The sequence below is a fragment of the Ananas comosus genome, linkage group 3 (assembly GCF_001540865.1).
Source record: "Ananas comosus cultivar F153 linkage group 3, ASM154086v1, whole genome shotgun sequence".
Lineage (NCBI taxonomy): Eukaryota > Viridiplantae > Streptophyta > Magnoliopsida > Poales > Bromeliaceae > Ananas > Ananas comosus.
The window spans coordinates 9,193,011-9,208,161 of NC_033623.1; the positions used below are offsets into that span (position 1 = coordinate 9,193,011).

The 15,151-nt window shown below is 40.8% G+C and overlaps 2 pseudogenes; both read right to left on the reverse strand.

Annotated features, from left to right (window-relative positions):
• LOC109706982 overlaps positions 1–4,077 on the reverse strand; it is a 7,396-nt pseudogene extending 3,319 nt beyond the window's left edge.
• Positions 9,944–13,806, reverse strand: LOC109708027 (annotated as a pseudogene).

Consider the following 15,151-nt stretch of genomic DNA (forward strand, 5'->3'; position numbering starts at 1 on the left):
AAGTAAGATCGTTAAGTCATGATTGCAACGACTTTTTGACTCTATTAAAAATAATGCGTCAATGGAACAATCAGTCCAAAAGTACAAATCTGAAACCAATGCTCTCTTGGTCAGCACCGCAGACCTCAACAATGCCCTGAGAGGTCCGCACTGCAACACCTCCCGACAGTACCACTGCCCTCTACATGCATATAACCCTTCTAGGGCTCACGGGTTGTCACCATGCAACCACTTTTTTCGGAAAAGAACACTCCTTGCGGTGGATCAACCGCCAGTGTTCGTGAAATGCGACGAGTATCGCGATCAATGCAATATGGTCAATGATCAACGTCGCGCAACCAGCCGACAATACCTCCCCCAGGGCCATCGACCGCATGGGTCATCATTGTAAACATAATCGACCAACAGGTCGTAAGTAGGGTATTAAGCTCGACCAACCATCACCAGTACAGGATATGAAACTCGACCAACGAGGTCACAAGTATAGGATAGGAAGCTCGACCAACAAGGTCCTAGATACGACACAGAAGACTCGACAACCAGGTCGCCAGTATAGGCGTATGAAACCGACCAACAATGTCACAAGTATAAGATATGAACTACCGTCGGCCACTACCCGACAATCCGACCCCTCAGGCGACATCGACCTCAAAGGTCATCAAACAACAAGAGCAAGCGAACAAACCGACTATATACAGATATAAGATACAAGAACGAATCAACTAAGGTCACCGATTTCAGCATAAAATCACGAAACCGCTCTACTCTAAACGTGATACAGGATATGCCCAAATAGTTAAGTAGCAGCAATAAAGAAGTATGTGTTAACTACTCTACTGCTACTCATGATATAAAGAGAACAACCGAGTAGAGGTGTAACTAAACAACATGTGCTAAGCGCAACGATTATATATCAAGAGTATATATATGCTAGATAATAACGAAAGAGCAAGGTAAGAAACCATCACGACGGCACCACTGTGTACGACGTCGATCGAACTACCACCTGCCCACAACTGTCGTGTCTGTCTCCTGACTGCAAAAGAACTCAACCAGCGACCGAAGGGGGTCCACTTGGGTTAGTGTCTAACCCACAGCTAAGAAACCCTAAAAGCATAACCCACAAACAATCCTACGGAGATCGCGTTTCCTAATACCGATTACCGTAACTCGCCGAAGTCCCGAAAACCACACGGACGCGTCTGGGACCCCACTTAGTGTCCCGAAACTCACCGACTCGTGTCACGAGTCACCTGCTGCCCCAAAACACTCCAATTTGGATGTTTTGGTAGTAAACACAAAGATACACCCCTACACAATTATCGCCGGATAATTGTGCCGATTCGCGGTTCCCGGAATGTCTATTTCGCACACTGGAACCCACCGTCGCTCACCCATCATCACCGAACCACAATGTGGTGATGGTGACCGCAACAAGCTCAGCAACTACCACAATAGCTCACAAAGCATCGTCGGAATAATTCCGAACCGAACCTGCGTCGTTCCGTCGGCGGATGTCGCCGAAAAAACGCACCGGAAATGCATTTTCGATCTTCGCAAGGTCTGTGGGCCTTGGACAATCAGTCCAGAGGTTGTCCCCAGCCTGACCTGCCGCCAAAAACAGCTACAACAAAGCGAACGGCATACAAGTCCCTAACGACACATGAAATCACATTCATTTTAGTGATTTCATGCTCGACGAGTCGTACAAGAAACCAGGATCAACGAAGGGTGACATCACACCTGCTCTAGATTTCAGCAAGCCTGAGGCCGTGCTCACCTTTCGCGAGCACTGCCGGCCGCAAACAAAACGCGCGGCACGAGCGCGCGACGTTCACGAACAAGCGCGCACAGCATGAAAATCTACCTAAACCCGCTAACCGGGGCATCCCTAACCTCACAGAGGTGAGCATCGTGTTCAGCACGACCCACGATCACCTGCTCACCTCCTGGGTGTCGGGGACGTCGTCGGATACCGGAAAGTGACCGAAAAGTGCAAACACAGTGTGGGAAGCAACTAAAAGCATACGGAATGTGGGAGCAAGGGTGCGCCGCCGGCGATTCGGACGCGGCCGCTCTCGTGGCGAGGAGCAGTCGATCCGAACAGGTCCGGGGAGTGCTGACCGGCGGCGGCTGCAGCGTGTGCGCGCGCGGAGATCAATGCACGCCCGAGTCCCTCCGCGGTCAAGGTTGCCGGCGGCGAGGGCGGCGGCCGGGTGACTCTGGACGACACGACGGTTCACGTGCGGCAGACCAGAGAAGCGGCGGTACCCCTCGGTGGGCGACTGCGGCGCTCGGGAAGGCGGCGGCGGCCCCAAGGTCGACCCGCACAGGTCTGGCGGCTGCGGGAGTATCCCACGGCCGCGGCGGTGCTTCTGAGGCCCGGCGCGGGACGCACGCGTCGGAGGTCACAGAGGCTTGCCACGAGGGCGGTACACTGCCGGCAGGCGAGCGGCGGAGCGCGCGCGGAGGCGGAGATCTCCCCAAGCTCCCGGCCCGCTCCGAAGCGGCGGCTGCGGCGAGTCCCAGTCCGGCAACACAGCCAATCATGGTCGGCAGGAGAACGGTCGGCGACGCAAGCCGGAGGCTCAAGGGGGAAGCAACGGCGCGCACGCTAGGCGGCGGTGGCGCCGGAGCCAGGCGGTCCAAGTTGGCCCGCACGCGCCGCTCCAGAATGGGGGGGAGGGGACCGCCAGAAGATCGGCGGTGCCGACGCCGCGGGACGCCGGACCGGCGACGAGAGGGTTTTTCGCCGCGGGGGTGAGGTAAAGCCGCCGGCGATCTAGGGCTCTTTACCTCCCATAGCGGCCCTGAGCTCAAGTCCGCTCGGTCTGGGTTGTCACCGAGTTGGCCGTTGCTTGCTCGCTGACGGCTCGGCGGCGTGCGCAGGCCAATGACGGCGTGACGGCACGAGGGAAGCCTCGGCCAACATAGCTCAAAAACAGGGGCTGCTTCCCGACAGTCAAAGAGGCCGCGATGGTGGCAAGAGGTGGTGCATAGGAGATGATGGAAGAAAGCGGAGGTGGAGCTTTTTCGTGCTGGCCGGGGTTGCTTGCCCACAGTGGGGCGGCAAGCATGACGAGCAGGGATGTCGCTGAAATCATCTAGGTTTGCTGGGGAGGAAGGACTCGATCTAGGTTTCGATGCCAAAAAAACCCTAACTACAATAATATATACAAGTGGACATTTGCCAGAAAACCCCTCCAACACAAAAATATTTAAGGTTCAGCCCCTGCCAGGGCATTGCAACTGCGGCGTACAGGTACCTCCACGTGCCGATTCTCACGCGATTCGGTACATAAAATGTCGCCAATTTTGCGGAAATTACCGTTTTGCCATCACCGAACTCTCCTCCGATCAACGTGCGATCTCCGTTGTGAAGTAAAAGGTTTTCTACCCCTCGTGGTAGCGTTTTTAAAGAATAAAGGTTTCCGTATAGGAAACAGTTTTCAAAAGATTTTCTGTGGATTTTGCATCTTAGTATTTCAAAAACCTGTTTCTGTGGTTGGAAACATTTTAACTGTTAGATGTGGATTTATGTTTAAATATCGACTATATAAATGTGAACCTGTGATGTGAATGGTGTATGAATATATAATTATTGGTTATCTGTATGTTCATTTGGTTGTGGTTGTACCTGGGTTACTTCTTGTACTTGTGTGACGCCGTGCAAATACAGGAGAGACTCTGTCCGTGTGAACAGTGGATTTCCTGTGTTTGTGGCGGATCTGGCATACTCTGGGGTCAGGCTTTTTCAAAAAAAAAAAGAAAAAAAAAAAATTCAGACGCTTTTCCGCTATGTTTTAAACTAAAAGGGACCCCGGGGCGTGACACTAGCATCATATTTTTTGTCAAAGTAAGAACCTTAATAAAACTCCAAAGATAAGAAGAATTAATAGTTGCAAAAATAATATATTGTCTTGTCCCTTTAGAAATAACAGGAAGAATTTGCCTGAAATCACCTCCAAAAACGACGACTTTACCCCTAAATGGTTGCTCACAACTTGATGGATTAGAAAACCGTAGAATATCTCTGAATGTCCTGTCAAGAGCTTCAAAATAAAACCTGTGTGCCATTGGAGCTTCATCCCATATGATAAGCTTCGTATGAATTAACAACTCTGCCAGATCACTACCCTGTTTTATATTACAGGTCGACTCCTCAGTTATTGCTAGTTTGATTCCAAATCTAGAGTGAGCTATTCTTCCCCCCGAAAGTAGAAGTGATGTTATTCCGCTAGAAGCAACATTAAGAACAATCTGACCTTTAGACCTTATGGCTGTAGATAAAGTTCGCCATATGAAAGTTTTTCTTGTTCCACCATACCCGTACAGAAAAAAAACACCTTCTTCATTCTTTGACACAGCACTAATTATTGTCTCATAGATACCTTTCTGTTCATCAGTAAGAGATGACATCAAGATTTTGTGCTCTCTTGTCATGGAATTCCTATCATAATAAAGTTCATCTTGAAGAAGCTTGTTTCTGGCTCCAAATAAAAGATATTCATTAGGTAAAGGCATCGGAGGAAATTCTGCTAGACTTTTTCCGTTGCTACGCAACAACTTATCAATCTCAGTAAGAGTCAAAATTTTCAACTCATCATCTTTTAACTACAAAGCTATAAATATAAAAATTAAAAGCTATAATTAGTTATAAATTCTACCTAACATATAATAGTTTATATATGATTTAATTTGATTTTTAATAGTGATTTTTAATAGTGACTTAATTTGATTTAATTTGATTTTCAGTATATTTTTAGTTTAATTCAGTGATAATTNGAGAGCATTGCACCTTGATTGAAACCACCAACTATTTTCGCCTACGAACAAAATTCCAATTGAAAATGAGAGGAAGGCACACAATTTATAGAATTAGTAACTCAATTACAAGATGCTCTCCTATGGGTCCTCGAAACCTTCCTCTCTTTTTCTGCGTGTAACCACATGCATCAAAGTGAAGTGAAAAAGAAATCAATTTGAGACTAGGAATTAGGGTTTTGGGGTGTTCAAACTGGGGAAGCGGGGGGAGGGGGAAGAGAGAGAGTCACCGAGAAGGGGAGAAAAAGTCGAGGAAGGTGGAGTTGGAGCTGAAGAGGGACGGCGGCGGAGAGGCAGAGCGGAGCGGTGGCGACGAACATTTTGAGGTCGACCTGTCTTACCGTCGGTTGGAAAAACAAAATGTGTGTGTGTGTTTTTTTTTTTTTAAAGAAAGGCCGGGTGGCATGGTACCCGGCCCACCCGTCGAAATATAAAACAATCTATCTATTACTATATACTAAAATAGGACCCTTTATTACTATTACTATATACTAAAAGAGAACCCTTTATGAACCCTTCATAAAAAATTGACTTAATTTGATTTTTATATGACTTAATTTGATTTTTAATAGTGATTTAATTTAATTTAATAGTGTTTCTTAATCTATTTAACTAAATTCCTATTTTATATTTGAGTTTGATACGTGACAAGTATATAAAAAGTCATGTGTCAATTTTTTATGAAGGGTTCATAAAGGGTTCTCTTTTAGTATATAGTAATAGTAATAAAGGGTCCTATTTTAGTATATAGTAATAGATAGATTGTTTTATATTTCGACGGGTGGGCCGGGTACCATGCCACCCGGCCTTTCTTTAAAAAAAAAAAAACACACACACACATTTTGTTTTTCCAACCGACGGTAAGACAGGTCGACCTCAAAATGTTCGTCGCCACCGCTCCGCTCTGCCTCTCCGCCGCCGTCCCTCTTCAGCTCCAACTCCACCTTCCTCGACTTTTTCTCCCCTTCTCGGTGACTCTCTCTCTTCCCCCTCCCCCCGCTTCCCCAGTTTGAACACCCCAAAACCCTAATTCCTAGTCTCAAATTGATTTCTTTTTCACTTCACTTTGATGCATGTGGTTACACGCAGAAAAAGAGAGGAAGGTTTCGAGGACCCATAGGAGAGCATCTTGTAATTGAGTTACTAATTCTATAAATTGTGTGCCTTCCTCTCATTTTCAATTGGAATTTTGTTCGTAGGCGAAAATAGTTGGTGGTTTCAATCAAGGTGCAATGCTCTCTTTTCACTTCGATTCATGTGTTTACATGCAAAAATTGGGGTTTTTGAGGACCCATCGGAAAGTGTCTGGTAATTGAGTGAGCAATTTATTATTACTGCGCCACGCCCTTTTTTAGTGGAATTTTTAGTTCAAATCTGGAGATAGTAGGTGGTTTAGTTTCGACAAAAGTGCAGTTCCTTATCTCATTTTGATCTTTTCTCGCTTCGATACATGTCTTTATATGCAAAATTGGGGGTTTTTGAGGACCCGCAGGACATTACCTTGTTCTCGAGTGTAATCCATAATTTCCGTGCCCTTTTTACTAGGTGAATTATTAGTCCAAATACAGAAACAGTACTGCTAGTTTAATTTGATCTCTTTTCACTTTGATCCATGTTCTTACATGTAAAAATTGGAGATTTTAGGACCCATAGGAGAGTACCTTTCTCTCAAGTGGGTAATTTATAATATTTGTGCCCTTTTCTTTAATGGAATCTTTTACTGTTTAGTGCCAATGTGACAATAGAATGTGGCGTTAATCACTTTTTTTGTTAGTGGTGGACCACAATTTTATAGCGTTGGAGGAGGGCAGATTGAAAGTACTTGTGAATTTTTGGGGTCTTCTAATGAATAAATCAGTGCTTTGAGCCACCGCATTACCAAACTAGGCCTATTTTTGCACAAAAGCGGAAATAACCCATAGAAACAGAAGCAGATCCATGATGCTTCCAAGGGAAGTACTCCTCAGATGGTATGTGATTCCTATATAATCTACTCCAAACATGCAATAAATGTGAAAGAAATCAAGAATGCGAAAATTGTTATTCATCAAAACATAAAAGAATTCAACATGTGCAATAACGATAGCGAACAACAAAATGAATATCAAAGAATTAGCGAATAATGCAGGACAGTATAAACATGCTTTTGAGAAGTAACTTTCTTCTTTTGCAATTATTAAACGTAATAAAACTAATCATGCAGAATTTGCTTCCATTGTTCTAAATAGTAGCTGCCGTGACTGCTGTAGTGACCACTATAGCAATATTAGAGGTTAAACACTATCCTCTTCTTGAAAAAAAAAAAAAAAAATAGAATTTAGCAGATTGCGATTGTAGTGGCTGCTATTGCAGTTGTACTGGGACACATATAGGATCTATTTTAGGTTCCAATTTTCTGAAAATTCGGGTAGACCAATTTAATTGCTGAAAACTTAAGAAAATGTTTGATTTGAGAAATAAAGTACTTTGTGGGTAGTAGGTGTAGTATTCTATTGTGTTTCTCCTAAGAACTGAATGATAAATTTAGAATTATCTTCGTGAAGGGTGACCAGGGTTGTATTGATGAAAATATATAGTGCATGATATGTATACAGGACAATATATTATAATAATAATACAACCAAAAATACCATATAGACCTACACTATATATAGCAACAATACACAATATTAAATATATTGTAACATCCCTCTGCAAGCTAAGCATCCATCGGACATATGCGAAGATTGGTCCACAGCAGGGAGAACCGAGAAGTGGATAAGGGTTTGGTGAAGATGTCAACAAGTTGCTTATCAGAAGAGATATGAACCAAGTCCAAGTCACCGGATTGACTCTTTCCTACAAAAATTGATGATCAAGTTCATATGCTTTGTACAAGCGTGGAGAACAGGATTGGCAGCAAGATATGTGGTGTTAAAATTATCACAATAGATGCAAATAGAGCGCCATTAGGAGACATCAAGGTCATGAAGCAGACGACGGATTCAAACTGTCTTGGCAAGCGTGTAAGCTACAAAGCGATACCCCGGTTCAGAACTAGAACGAGAAATAGTAGGTTGCTTCTTAGCCGACTGTAAGATAAGATTCAGCTCAAGAAATATGCAATATTTCGAAGTAGACCGGCGTATATCTGGACAACCAGCACAATGAACATCTGAAAAAGCCACGAGTGAAAGACTGATGCAGTGGGATATAGGAATGCCATAGGACAATGCCCCTCGAATATAACGTAGAAGATATTGAACTGCTTGCGTGGTGACTCATGAGGTGTATGGAGATATTGAGCAACATAATTGACATTAGACGAGATATCTGGCCATGTGAAGGTAAGGTATTGCACAGTGCCAACCATCTTACGATAGATGTAGGGACCTCAAGGAGACGCCCCTCATCATACAAGAGATGAGTGGTCGGAGAGAGCAGAGTGGAAACGGCTTACTATCAAGAAAGCCGTGATGCTCAAGCAGTTTATGTGCATATTTCTGTTGAGTCAGATAAAGAATAGATAATGGGTAGCCGTTGTAAAGTGCCTATAACAGCCTGTAAAAGGAAAAAAGATTTTCCAGTGACAATAATATCATCAACGTATAAAGGAAGAACAAGAGTGACAGAAGAGGAGTGACAAATGAACATCGAGGGATCAGTGGTGCTTCCAATGAAGCCAGTTTCAAAAAGAAACGAAGTAAAACACTGAAACCAAGCCCGAGGTGCCTACTTGAGGCTACAGATTGCTTTGCGTAGATGACAGATATGATGAGGAAGAGAAGGGTGCACAAAGCTAGATGGTTGTTTCATATTAACTTTCTCATAAAGAGTGCCATGAAGAAATGCGTATTCACGTCAAGTTGCTAAAGTGGCCACCCAGACGAGAATGCGCCATGAAACATCTTATCAAAGTCAATACCTTGTTGTTGTTTGTAACCTTGAGCTACAAGTCAAGCTTTAAGACGCTCAAGAGAACAATTCGCCTTTTGCTTGACCTTTTATGCCTACCTACAGCCAATAAGATTGATGAATGATGGAGGAGAGACAAGTTACCAAGTATAGTTAGCCAATAAGGCATCAAACTCTTTAGTCATGGCTGTGTGCCAACTTGCATCCTGAAAAGCCTTAGCAAAAGAGTTAGGCTGGGTAGCAAGAATAGAACTCTTAGAAGTCCGGAAGGTGGTAGACTCAGACAAACCCTTCGTCATGGATTGGATGATGATAGAGCATGTACGAAAAGGTAAAGGGGTTCAATAGGTAAAGTAGGTAAAGCAGAGGATGTTATTTGTTTGGGCTGTATTAGGTTGACTGGAAGGTGCGGGGTTAGTAGTGGAGGTGCTGGGTCGGTAGGAGTGATTGCAATAGTCCTAAAGTTATTCCATCTGGTATTGATCCGGAGTTCTGGCTGAACAGCAGCAGAGGCATCATTCTCATCTCTAATTTGTGTGCTATTATGATTCAAGATGGTAGGAAATTGAGATAATGACTCAGGCGGTGAAACATACTAAGTACATTGGTAGAAGAAGTACTAGAACTAGCAGCAGAAGAGAGGCGTGTGAAATAGAACCCAGAGATTGCATCAATAGTAGGACTCCCCTAGTAAAGGAGGATTAGAAAGAAAATTTTGAAACATTTAAAAATTTGAAATAGTGGAACTAGGGGGTGGAAGAGGTAGAAAATTTCGAAAGACATGAATAAGAAATAACTGTTTCAACGAAAGTAACATGTCTAGAAATTAAAATTTTACCAGTGCTTGGATAGAGGCAACGAAGCCTTCACTACAAAAAAATAGGCCTATACCAGCAGCCAAAACTGCTGGTAAAGAATACTAAAACTGCTGGTAATATTTGCTCCAGCAGTTCTAAAACTACTGGTAAAAGTGTAGGTGACCGCTACAATATCCTTGCTGGTATAACCTTTTCCCAGCACTTTTACTAACCATCGATGAAGATGATCTATAGCAACAGTTCTTAAACCGTCGCTAAAAGTACAAGAAAAACACTGGCAGAAGGCGCATATACCGACAGTTTTTGACCGCTGGCAATTTGAAACTAATATTAAAAAAAAATACTAATATCAACAAATTACAATAGGGTTTTTTCATTTGATATTAATTGTAAAACCTACAATCTGTAGTATCCGGAACAAAATAGAATCATATTACTAAATTGCAATAAGACGATACAATCATTCTTGAAACAAAACTATAAACAATAATCTAGAGCAGTGATAAAATGCAACAAAATAAATTTTTATGTTTAATAGAAATCAATACAATAGAAAATTTATTTGATCCCTAAATTCTGCTTTTTGCTTCAATCTGTAACAAAAAAAATTGAAACATAGAAGTTGCATAAGCTCCAGCTAAAGTGAAAAGCTCCGACTAAATATTTTTGAAATGCGAACGTCAAATCCTGCTTTTTGCTTCAATCTGTAACAAAAAAAATTTGAAACATACAAATTGCATAAGCTCATTCCAACAGAAAATCTATCATAAGTAACATATAACAAAAAATAAAAGTATACATAATAGCCATAAGAACTAAATCTTTTTAGTTCCAATTTTAGTCATGTCAAATTAAGCAGCTTAATTGTCGCTTAATTAGAAGTATAAACTCAAAGTTAGAAACTCAAAGTCAGCTTAAAATATTCTTTCCAAATTAAGTATTCATTCAATATCTGAATCTGTATTCATCTACGTTCAAACAGATTTAGCTACTATTTGATCCATTTTTCAATTTGCTAAAAATACAAGTTAAGGGACAAGAACTGCTTTTGGCTTTCCTAGCTAGTTACAAGAAGTGCTTCCATTGTAAGTGCTTTTCAAAAGTCATGCATTAATTGGAATTAATTACTTGTGTTCAACAAAGATCCTGGCGAACCAGAAGAAATATGAAAACCAAAGAAGTAAAAACCTGACTAGATTGAATTAAGGATAATGTTCAGTAACTTACCTTCTTATGTTCAACCTTCAGAGGTTCCTTGTGATAAAAGCTTGGCATTGGTGTTGGCCTTGAAGTTCAAGCTCTTTTATCCCTTCCTGGAATAAAAAAACAAATGTGTGTCACCGGACATCAACCGAAACACTTTGAATAATTTGCTTTAGCTCTAATTACTACAAAACTAAGGGTGCTCACTTTTTAGCTCTAATCAAAACTCAAACTGAACCAAACCGAATAAGATAATTTGCTTTAATACATTTGATGTCGTAGTCCGGTTGGTTTATTCAGTTGGTTGTTTTTCTAGATCAAACAAAATCAAAACTGACAGGATAACCAAGGCTCTGCATAGAATCAAAGCTCAATCACAAACAGTAGACTCAAATTGCAAGCAAACTTGACGCTCTGCAGATGGTAGGCTCCTTAGCTTTTTTATAGTCTTTTGCAGTTCCATGTTTGACAGACGTTCAACATCCAGCGCCCGTTCGAGCTGTGTGAAACACAGTATTGCACTTTAGTTTACGATAGTTGCCAATAAATATTGCAACTTTAGACATTGTACCTTTGCTGCTCTAGCACTCCACTCTCCAAGAATAGCTCTAAGCCTTTCGTTCTCTTCCACATACTGTAATGCATATGTTAGCCTTACACACAAGAGTTTAGGTTTTTTTATAAAAAAAAAACTTTAAATATTTCTTACTTGATAATATACCTGGTTGTTTGTCCCGGTAATGCGCTGAATCTCCGAGTCCTTCTCAGCAATCAAACTTCGAGCAAGGCGTAGCTCCAATTGTACTTGATTCATCTGCAATACAAAGCAGCAATGTGAGATGCCATAAGAACATTTCTAGCGCATCAAAACAGCTCATCAGAGCTGTTCAGGAATAAAATTGATTGGGATAATTTTCTTTGATCCCCATCTTACTCCATTATCCAATAATTCAAGAGAATCAGCTCAAGCTTTCTTTGGTTGCTAGGAACAAAACGAGTGAGTAATGTTAAGATAATAACTGCAAACAAAGTGTTGAAGGATGGATATCTACTAGCAAAGAAGCGTTTAAATATATCAAGGACCAAAAAATTTGTATGGAAATCTCAAGGAAAAGAAGGTAGGCAATTCCCATATGCCCATAAATGCCCACGTTCTATCCCCAGAAACCCACCACAAGTTTTGCCTAATAGCAGCATATCCTTGCTATTCACTAGGTAATTCTTTGCCAGCTTAAGTGAATCAATTGCTGTGCACCTGAGGGGTGCTTCCATCATCAGTTCATTGGTACTTGCTTAAGGATTCTTGCAAACGCAGAACCTACAAGAGGAAGACTAGATTTGTAAGAAGAGAGCGGCAACAATCTAAAGTAAGAAACCATTTAAGCAGCCACCAATATGCTAGGAGGCACAGAAAATATTCATATGACTTATGTAGCATCATTTGCAAATCCTACCAGTAATCTCTATAAGCTATGCCTTCTTTTCCTTTTTTTATAACTCATACTCTCATAGGAAAATTCCNCCCCCCAACAAAAGAAAAAAGAGGTTTCCTATCTCTGCCCCCTAATTCCTTCTCTACTAATGTCAATCATTCACCTCAGCCTTAGAATCCACACTATTCACCTCCGTAACTTAATCTGTCTGAAAGAAGCAATCTCTTCACAATGATACAAAAGTAATATGAATTATGAACTTAGTTGTCCTAAATTTTAAGCACCAAAAAGGAAAGACCAAAAGGATTTTTATTTTACTAATAAACCAAAACACTACCGTCTCCAGATTTTTCATTTCATGTTTACAGAAAACAGACAATCATATTTACAACCAATTGAAGAAATCAACCATACAGGATGCTTCTATATCTTGTTGCTCTGCATAGTAACTAGTTGGACTCATACCTACTTAGTCCTCAAAATGCTTCAATAATAATAATAATAATAATAATAATAATAATAATAAAATATCAAACCAAATACAGAAAAGAAAAGAAAATGAAGCATGTAAAGTTTGCGATACAATGATGTGTAGAATATTAAGTAATTCTAATTAACTATACCTCCTCACTCAGATAATGAAGGTTTTTCCTTTGGTATTGCAGCAAAGCCATTTGTTGATCAGATAGATGGCCACCATCATAATATCTGTTAAAAGTCTTAGAGACGTGAGAATTATGTCTTATGCATGAAATAGCAGCTTTTACGAGAAGCTCTAATTCATACAATAAGCAAATGCTTGACATCACGCCCTTCTTTTTTTTTTTTTATGTTATTTGCTTCTAGTTTTGACTCCTGAATAAAAGATTCTCAGATCCTACCTCAGATCGTCCAGTGAGCTAGATGGCTGTAATGCAGAATATAGTGACTTTAAGACATCAGGTTGACCATTCAGAGCATTGTACTTATAGATACACCCTGTGCACAGAAATAAACAGGAAATCTTTGACTATCATTCTGCACAAAACAACACATAATCATCAAACTAGAGAAAATCAAAGTTAAAAAAAGAATTCTTGCTAAAGATTAATACATATAATATACTTTTTCTGTATCTAGGCTAATTTGGACACACATCTTTCTAAATCTAACGAATTTAAAACTAACACCTCTCTGGAGTCCTCAACCTACAGTCCTCAAGCTACATCCTCTGTATAATCCTTCAGCTTTTGCATGAAGCAACTGGTCTCAAGACAATACTGCACTATTTGATTGCAAGTTCACTACTTTTACCATTGTACCAAGCAATGGCCCCTTATTACCATTACCTCATTGAAAACAACTGACATACAACTTATTACATTAGTATGAACAATGAAGATATCATGTTCATGGTTAGTACAATAATGAACTTTGAATTGCAAATGTGTGCCATCAAAATATCCATCAAAATAAGCTAATAAGTAGAGTCAGCTTTCCATCAAATTAAGCTGAAGTTGTTAGTCATCTAACAATATCACAATAAAGAGTTCAAACATGTTCCAAAATCTATAAGACAACTTGTTGGGATTTTGTTTACGCACCAATATATAAACCCATGAAACATCCAACACAGACAGCTTCAACAACCATAATAGTCATGCATACAAAAAAATGGAATAAATAAACAAGAACAGCAGTCTAACATTATCATGTTCAAGATCGCACAACAAGGATCAAAATTCATATGGTTCATTTTTCTCATATCATGTAACCCAGCATAAATTTTAACAAGCAAGAGCTCATAATTATAAACAACAAATAATTAGCTTACAACTTGCCAAAAACAGTCTAAGATTGATGTGAAACAGTCTAAGATTGATGTCAGACTTATCCATAAAGAAAATGTTGATAGCTCTCTTAGATTATCTACCACATCAAGTTAGTGAAGCAACCACAAGGATTATAAAATTTGCCTACAACAACTATCTAAAAAACCAGTTAGCTGGTTTCTTAACTATTTTGTAAGATGTAAGTTGTGATAAATAGCTTATCTAGGAGCTGAGCTTATTCAATTAATAATATCAATTCTGAGCATCTTAGACAGTCACTAAGCCATCTAGCAAATATTGTCAACAAATAGAAGGGTCCTATGAGAGAATAATCTCTGTTATAACCATGCTCGATTATAATAATGTGAATAGTATATTCCTAGTTACACTGTGTATTAAATAAAAAAACATGATCAAATTCACTAATTTACATAGTAAGTTTATCTATTTGAATATCACCGCTTGGTTCAGGCCCAAACTTTGGCCCCAACACTAAATAATTCTCCATATTCAAACTTAAAATAGAATTTCCATATTCCATTCAGTTTACGGTGAACGAAACTATATTTAGAACAAGAACAGCTGAGGCATGTATGGATGATTAGAGTTTCGAATTCAAACACATAAAGAGCTCCTCCGCCAGAGAAGACGACGACGACGCCGCTGCCGCCGCTGCCAATAGGGATCCGAGGCTAGAGAGGGAGGAGAGAGGGGCGGTGAAGGAGATCAATTATTATATACTAATTATTATATACTAATCTTAATGGAAATTTTTTAAGTTAAAAATTGAAAAAGGGGATTTGAGTAAATTGTAAAGAGCATTACGACGAGCCCTTTTTGGATTGCGAACTAATTAGGGTTCTAGAGGATGAGATTGGACTCACTGGGATTGACGTCGGTGCTGATGAGCTCCAAGACGACGTTGCGGCCGATCATGTCGGCGAGGGCATCGAGGTGGCCGGTAATGGCATCCTTGAAGTCCTCCTTGCTCTTCCTCTGGAGGATGAGATTGGACTCACTAGGATCGACGTCGATGCTTATAAGCTCCAAAGCGACGTTGCGGCCGATCATGTCGGCGAGGGCATCGAGGTGGCCGGCAATGGCATCCTTGAAGTCCTCCTTGCTCTTCCTCCGCACCGTCGGCGCCGGCGAAACAGCGCCGCCTGCG